General features: G+C 41.9%; 1 protein-coding gene across 1 annotated transcript in view; it reads right to left on the minus strand.

The window, feature by feature from the left end:
* Positions 1 to 7,724, minus strand: part of LOC122760690 (neurocan core protein-like) — a gene marked incomplete at its 3' end in the record, with an annotated part of 34,527 nt that extends 26,803 nt beyond the window's left edge. Inside the window, exon 1 of the mRNA XM_044015837.1 lies at positions 7,234 to 7,724. The remainder of the gene's footprint in view (positions 1 to 7,233) is intronic.
* Between the last annotated feature and the right edge of the window lie 444 nt (positions 7,725 to 8,168).

The following is an 8,168-nucleotide window of genomic DNA, read 5'->3' on the forward strand; positions in this document are numbered from 1 at the left end:
ACCAACAAGTACAAATACTACTGCCTGCATGTTTCTATTAAATATAAGATACAAAAAAGCATGATGACTAATGGTAAACCTGATATGAACGGCGGAAGAAAAAGTTAAAAAACAATTAAAATATTTTTCCATTACATCTTTCCATTGTGGTCCCTACATGGGCATTTGATGGCTACAGTGCATTATATGCTAAAGACAGCAATTTAGTAAAGGGTCAGCAAATTAACTTTTATTGTCAAAAGTGAATAAATAATGAACTGTGTTTGGATGCTAACTGTGGATAAACATATTTAGAAAGCAGCCAGAGGTCAGATTTACGTTTGCCAATATAATTTGCTTTTAGCCAAAAAAGGAAATATGAATGAATATAGGAAATGTGTGTCTCGTTTGTGTGAACCTTCCCAAACTAAATACAGAAAAAAAGAATGGAGTGGTGAATGTAAACTCTGATAAGCCCAAGATACATTTTTGTAATAGACTATAAACCAGTTACAAAAACAAATGCAGTTACATAATTGTCTAAACGTCTTAGATATTTACAAGTAATATCTAATCTTTTTTGTCTGTTATCTGTTATTTACAATATTTTGGATGTGCTTTATTTGTCACTTTTGTTTTCACAGAAAAATAAAAATATTTCTGGTTAAGAACATTGTTCTTCCCCAATACGTGTGCGCTCAGGGAAATGCATTTCTCATTTCTTATTATTTTAATAGGGACCTTTTAGGAGAGCAACAGCATTAAAGTCTAAAAATGTGAAGTAACTCGAGAGACGTGAGGATAAATCTTGACTATCAAACCCGTGGACCTGACAGGAGACGGTTCCTCTCTTAACCTTTGTCTTTAATCATGTTACATAAAACTATTACCTCCAGTGAGTCGTGTATAGTGAACACAGCAGAGTACCATCACCACATGAGTGACAGACAAAGTGGCGAGGAGGAGAGTGAAGTAAAAGGGAAGAAAAGAGGGTCAATTTATCAACGCTGTGACAACAAAACACTTCCATGATGAAATCGCTTCAGACTAGCTGCGTAGGAGGCTCTACATTTTCTTCATTTGCAGTTAGCTGGAAAAAGACCGCAGCCAGTCGATGTGCAAAAGATGCAGTGCTGACATTTCTTACACAGAAGCCATTTTCATTCATGAATTGTAAAGATAGGATAAATAATTGTGTCGCAGTTGAGACATGGGGGCCATAAAAGTGACATTAAACCAACATGCATGGACACTAATTGCTTAAGAAATTAAAAACAGAGAAAAGACATATTGCCGAGGGAGAGCGAAGTGAGCTGAATCATTTATTCACTTCCTGCACACAAAGACAGAGACAGACTCTATGTTTATGTGTGGTGACTAATCCCACTCGGGGCAACTGACGACTCATGCAGTACTGGCCTGAGCTTCAGATGGCAAGAGGACTTTGGAAAGCTGCTGGTCCCAAAGATTCAAGATTACACACTCCATATTCTCACAGAGAAACCACTGATCTCACTGGGCACAGACACAGGGATTATTACACCGGTTTAGAGTCCAAGTTAAAATTTGGATAGACGCGTGTGCAGTGAAGCACAGAGAAGAGGATCCTTCAGATACAGTGAGGAGTAACTGTAAGTATAGCTTATAAATTCTGAAGTTGGCTTTTACAGTTTTCTTGTTCATTTCATGAATTATTCATCACTGTACAGTGTACACGGGTATCCAAGAGGAAATACTGATGTTTACATGTCATGCCATGTATTAAACATCCGTATAATGCAATGATTTGTTCACACCTGAGAGAAACTGACAGCTCTTACGACATCCGTCTGGGTCTAACCCTCGTGCTGAGGAGCTGCACTCATCAGACCTGCACCAGATTATCTCCCATTTGCTCATTCTATCTCTCCACCTCTTCATCCTCAGCCTCTTTCTGGCACTGACTTATTTGTATTTTTATTGGGTATGAGGACTATAAGTCGGACAAAGAAAAGCAACAACATGTGAGAGAGTGTTGAAACATGGAAACCAGGCAACAACCACAGTGGAATCAATCAACTCTCATAGAGGGAGAGGCATCATAAAAGATTGATTAATTGATTTGTTGCTTCTGTCGCCAAAACACTGCTGCGTCACTCTAGGTACATATTCCAAATGCTCGCTGTCGTCTTGCAGTGTGATTTATTGGTGTAGCTGTCAGCCAATCAGAACATGGATGCAAATCTACCAACACAGGCACAAGCAAAATAAGTTTCGCTTAAACAACACAGGGCTACGGAGACGGACGAAGCCTTTCATCCATACTCTGCATTTATTTTGTCCGTCTCTGTGCGCCAAGCAGGGGAGCTTAGGATGACAGATGAAACGGAGCAATACCACCTGAAATCATGGGGGCAATATAGAGTCAATAGTTCAATCAGTCAGGAAAGCAACAAAAAACATGCTGCCAGAGCTCGCTGGTTTATCCCTGCAGCCAGAAAACAGAAAAAGTGCCAGGCACTCGGCTGTGGTTTTATTCGAGGAGCTATCCGGCAAAGCAAGCTGTCAAAAGTCACGGCAGAAATATTGAAAATGCAGCTCGCCATTGATCGCTCTCATTGGCAACACCAACATCTAATATTCCCCATTTATGGGACGCCTTATATTTTGCGGTCTTACAACTCACCGCCACAAAATCCACTTGCATTTCAGTCTATTACGGATCAAGCACAATAAAAAATAACCCTTTTAATTGTCGCTATGTTTGTTGATGCCTGCAGCTTGGTACTCGGCTCGCAGAGATAGCGTTTGGCACGGACGAAAGTGGAGTATAAACGGGCTTTTACTCAGCCCTGACAGACATTGTTCCGCTAACCTCTGATAGCCAACAAGCATCAGGTCCACCTGCCGCCAAGCGTTAAAGTGGGCGTATGTGTGAAACCAGCATTAAGCTTTGTGGTGACATGAAACACATCTCTCTGTGTGTGGCACAGGAAAGTCACCACAGACACAAAAACCAAACATCGCTGCACTGATAAACTCAGAGAATAAACTGAGATAGGCTGTATTCAGCTTTCCGTGAGCTTATTTGACAATGGTTTGAATGTAACTTAGATTTGTTTATATTTAAAAGTTACACACTGAGAACTTTGCGAAAACATTCCATGTGTTTGTTTTATAGAAATACACTGCAGATGATGCACGCCACAGCCCAAGTAGAAAAAGTGATCATCTAAAAGTTGTGATTTGATGTGAATTCTTTCCCCAGGAATATGAAAATCTCCTTTAAACCTACTTTAATTAGGTTTTATCGTGTTCTCCACATGGAGGCACAACAAACACAACACTGACATTTCACAAACCTCTGTGGTAAATAGAGGAGTGGCAGAAAATGTTTCGGGGGACATAAAGATTTTGAAGATCAATTTTTTCAATAAAACCATGTTATTGGAATGTAAACAACATGGTTTCCAGAGTCTGCATTGACTTCTCACTGTTTGTGTCTTTGTTAGCAAAGCAGAAAGGCACAAAGTTTATTTATTGCATTATTAAACATGATTGCATATTGCATGTTTTCCTAATATTGTGCAGAACTAAATCCTTTTTATTTTACATGTAGCAAATGAACTTCAGTATTTTATTGTTGTTTTTAGTGCAGCTTTTAAGAATCTGCTCCACTGGAACTACTCAACTGGATACATGTAAATGTGTGTTTGTTTAAGTAAACGTCAATATTGATGGGGATAATGATTTTAGGATCAGAGGTCAAACGTATGTATCGAGGGGCTGTGAGCGTGCAGTTCAAGTGACCACTACACCAGCTGTGTCGAAGAAAACCCAGAGTTCAAAGGTGAAGGTTCGGAGGTTGGCTCTTGGTAACAAAGCCAATAAAGGAACGTTCATCTCCGTGTAGAAAATCTACTACTCTACAAACCCTTTTCTTCTCCTTCTTCTTCTTCTTCTTGTTTGTCTTTGATGGATAAGAGAGCAACAGTATATTATCATCCACAGGATATAAGGATTTACACAAATATAGACACTGTGGGATTTCATCTTTGATCATACTTTTATACTGCCTTAGAAAATGAATAATCACCATGAAGTTAACTCCTGAGGAGTTAATGGCTGGTAAATTATGATCCTATTGAGAGGAAAATAGACAGAACAGAATGGAAGTATCGTCCAATTGGTGCCTGTTTGCAGGTGACGTCTATGAATTTCTGGCTTCAAAAACTGTCTCTTGAATCTCGAGGCTTCACACCTGGGGTGCATTTTTATTTCCAGTCTATGGTAACCTCTCAAACCTACACAGCAGCAGCTGATACAACTTTGGTGTTGCTTTAATGAGCTTCTTAAGACAAATATTTGTCATCCACCAGTCTCCACTTAGAGGAGAAGAGCTCCACTGGACAAAGACAAAGAGAGGGACCTTTCTCTCTTTGTGTGGGTGAGCTGTTCAGCCATGGTCTCATCTACGCTTGTAATGATTGGCCTGGTGGGCTGCTTTAGTCCCGCCCAGGCTAAAGACTGCAGCTGATTGATGGATTGGTTTACACAATCCCTTTTGGGGTTTGGTGGCTGGGGACTCGAGGACAGAGAGAGTGAGAGCGAGCGAGAGATGCCGTTTGACATTACAAACAGATCCTTCAGCTGAAAACATGAACTGCTCTTTTACCATTTGACAAATGGTCGGATCGTTGGAGTCTGAGAGTTGAGAGCTGTCCAGTGCTGAAACCACGGACAGTTTTTGCTCCAGTCACTGTGAAGTCATTGTTAGCCTATAAAGCCTATAAAGCTTGTTCCCCTTCTGGCTGTAAACAAACAACAAAGTTCAGAAGGGCCATAAAATTCCCACTTTGGTTTACAGTCTAGTGCACACTTGAATGTGCTGTTTATGAATTACATTTAGAGCAAAAACTAAAACAAGGACTGCAGCACAGAAGTCCAATCTCTTTACTGCACTAAACGACAACAAGGTCCTGATCCAAACAAAATCAACACATTTTCAGGGAAAATATAAAGCTATAAGCTCTCTCATAAGTGGAGCTTATTGTGATCATACCTAGGCCCCTATAAGCGAGGAATGCTGCTGATTTGCATTTATATTGTATCATTTGGTTAGCTATTAGCACTGTATGAGCCAGAATATGCTCCATAATGACCCAAATGTCACATTAGAATGGTCACTTTCATGCCACAGAGACCAATAGCAAAGCCATGACTGATAAATACCTTTGGCTTCTCCTGAAAACACAGCATCAGCAAGGCTCTCAGCGCACATTCATACGAGTGAACTGGAGACAAGAATGCCCAGTTGAGACCAGAAGACCGGTTTTGTTAATAACTCAAACCATTCATTTATCATCAAAAGACTTTCTAATTAGCTTACTGTCAATCAGTAAATAGGCTAATCTTCATACTCGGTGAATATGCTGATTAATGTTCTTCTTTTATTGGTCTGAGTTTTGAAAATGAGAAAAAAAGAAACAATGGAAAACTAGAATTGCTGCTTCCTCCAACAGACCTCTAAAGATATCCGGTGATAAAGAAAGAACAAAAGCTTCTCAAAGTGAGATGACATTTGGGTTGAATAATAATTATTTCTGTTGAGTGACTCGTTCTTTTTTTTTTAACATTCTTTCCAGCTCTACAAGTATTTTCATCCACATTTCTCATCTTGCACTGATGCAGAGTGACTCCTGGAAATGCGGTCAGCGCAGACAGGATCAACATGTGCAAATGAACTGAGCCTCTTCCCTATTTTAGAATCAGAGCTCGTCACAACTCGCTCTCCGATTCTTCCGCTTCAGAAAGTGCAGTCATCTGCTTACACACAAGCAGACACACAACTACCACATGTGTGCACACACACAACCAAATACTCAACCCTAACCTATACCCACTTCTACACCTTAGCCTAAAACCAAGTCTTCACCCACAAACATCCCTTTAGTTTTATAAGGACCAGCCAAAATGTCTTCAAAAGGTCAAACTGTCCTCACAAAGATAGGCTTGAATTAAAATGTGTCCTCACAGCCTGTTTCAGACGTGCACACACATGCACACACACACACACACACTCAACAGAATGAAAAATGCATGCTGTAAACTTTCAGTCGCTCCTCGTCGCCTCATTCCTCACCATCCTCCTCGCTCCTCACCCCACAAGCACAACTTCTCCCCTTTTCTCACACGCACACACACACCCCCTCTGCTCCTCAACTCCAGGCTGTTTGTAATGTGCCGTTGCCTAGTTAACCTTGTCCTGCTTTATGGCACTGACACACAGCTGGTGGTGGATTCTCTAACAAGGCCAAAGAAGAGAAAAGAAGCAAAGCCTTGAACTCCTCTGGAGTGGAGCAGTGAATAGAACCAGAACGGGGCTTCACTCGGCAACAGGGGTTCTCATATTCTCAGACAATACAGCTCATTTGTCAAGGTGACCCAAGCTGCTCTCCTCCTTCAGTGTGTCGGTACATGCCAGGGATTGTTTACAGAGCAGGCAGTCGTCAACACAACAATGTCAGAGTTCTTTTCACCTGCTCAGTGCCAGGAAAACACTCTTTTTAATTACCATCATTTTCTACTTATTCTGTCAAGACTAAAGCAAAGTTAGTACAGTGAAGCACAGAGACGCGAGGTGCTGTCGTGCACAGAATTGTCTATGAACCAACAACAATACATTTAATGTCATGCCCAGGTGACACTCCTGAATGGGCAAAGCATGTTTGGTCACCAGATGATGATTTCCATAATAGATCTGACAAACACCTGTTCAAGCCTTCACATCTCTACAATTACACCAGTGAGCAGAAGGCAGCGTCCTCCTCCCTGTCAGTGTCTTTCCATTGATTATTATTGTGTGAATCACAAAGTTCCTGTGACGCAAAGAAGATGTAAAGGACACCCTCACAAGGTTACTTTGTGAGGTGATGATTTATACATACATCCCCACATGGCTCGTAAACATAGACCAATATTAAAAGCGTTGACCTTGTAAATAATTAAAGATTTCCCAAACGAGTAAAGCTGAGGCTGCGGTGAGGAATGCAGTGATTGCTAAACACTTATTACTCGCACTTACGCATAGAATTAGACAACAACTCTGACATGTCTTTGATATGATTTTTTTTCCTCCATGCTTCACAAAAAAGTGCGTTTTAAACAAGAAACTGAAAACACAGCAACAAGAAGACACATGACACACTGACCAGATATTTGTTTAGTTTTTCACAGCATGCATGGAAATAAAACATTTTTTCCTCCACTCTTTACCTGATCTGACAGCACGAGGTGCCCTCCTAATGGCGCAATCCTCTGGAATGTGAGCGGCAGATTTTCGCCTCAGTGCAGGTGCTCTCTCTGCCTAAAGCTCCGAGAGGATGCAGAGAGAGAGAGGAGGAGAGAGGGGGAGAGAGAGAGAGAGAGAGAGAGAGAGAGAGACTGCACACGATGGAACAAGCGTGAAACAGCACTTTGCAGAGGAGGAAGAAAGAGACCCAGACCCGGCTGTGTGTGTGCACCAGAGCTCCGCGTCCTGGAGTTCACACTCTTCCCTTCCCCGGTGCGTTATCCTCTCCTCAGTGAGCATCAGCAGCAGCCTCCTCACACACTGGCATCGCAATAGATGCGCACACACGCTCTCTCTCGCTCTCTCAATCACACACACACACACACACACACCAAGGTGCTCCCTCCTCCTTCTCCTCCTCCTCTTCGCCAGCAGCTATACGCTGAGGGAGAGAAGCACAGTCGGTTTGAACAAAGAGGCAAGCGGTGACAGGCAGACGGCCCCTTTCAAAGAGGAGGGTGGTGGTGTGTGGATGAGAGGGGGGAGGGTTAGGGGTGAAGAAAAAAAACGTGAGAGAGGCTGGAGGGATGGGGGTGCACCTCATATGACCATAATCCGATTCCTGCATAAACCTCAAAAGGTTGATCCGGGTGTCTGTCAATTAAATTAGAATCTACATCAGATTATCCAAGGACAGTCTGACCATCAGATTATACAACACACACACACACACACACACAGTCAAACATCATGACAACTTACAGACACAGTACACATCACACTGCATCTTAATATGTGCAGGAATATACAGCATGTTGGAGTGATGCTGAGCAGACACAACTGATGCTGCTGTCAATAGAATATAAATAAAGAGCGGGGGAGACGTGTTTCCTGCTCGTGGCACATCTCAGCCCTGAAC

The sequence above is a fragment of the Solea senegalensis genome, unplaced genomic scaffold (assembly GCF_019176455.1).
Source record: "Solea senegalensis isolate Sse05_10M unplaced genomic scaffold, IFAPA_SoseM_1 scf7180000013953, whole genome shotgun sequence".
Taxonomy (NCBI): Eukaryota; Metazoa; Chordata; class Actinopteri; order Pleuronectiformes; family Soleidae; genus Solea; species Solea senegalensis.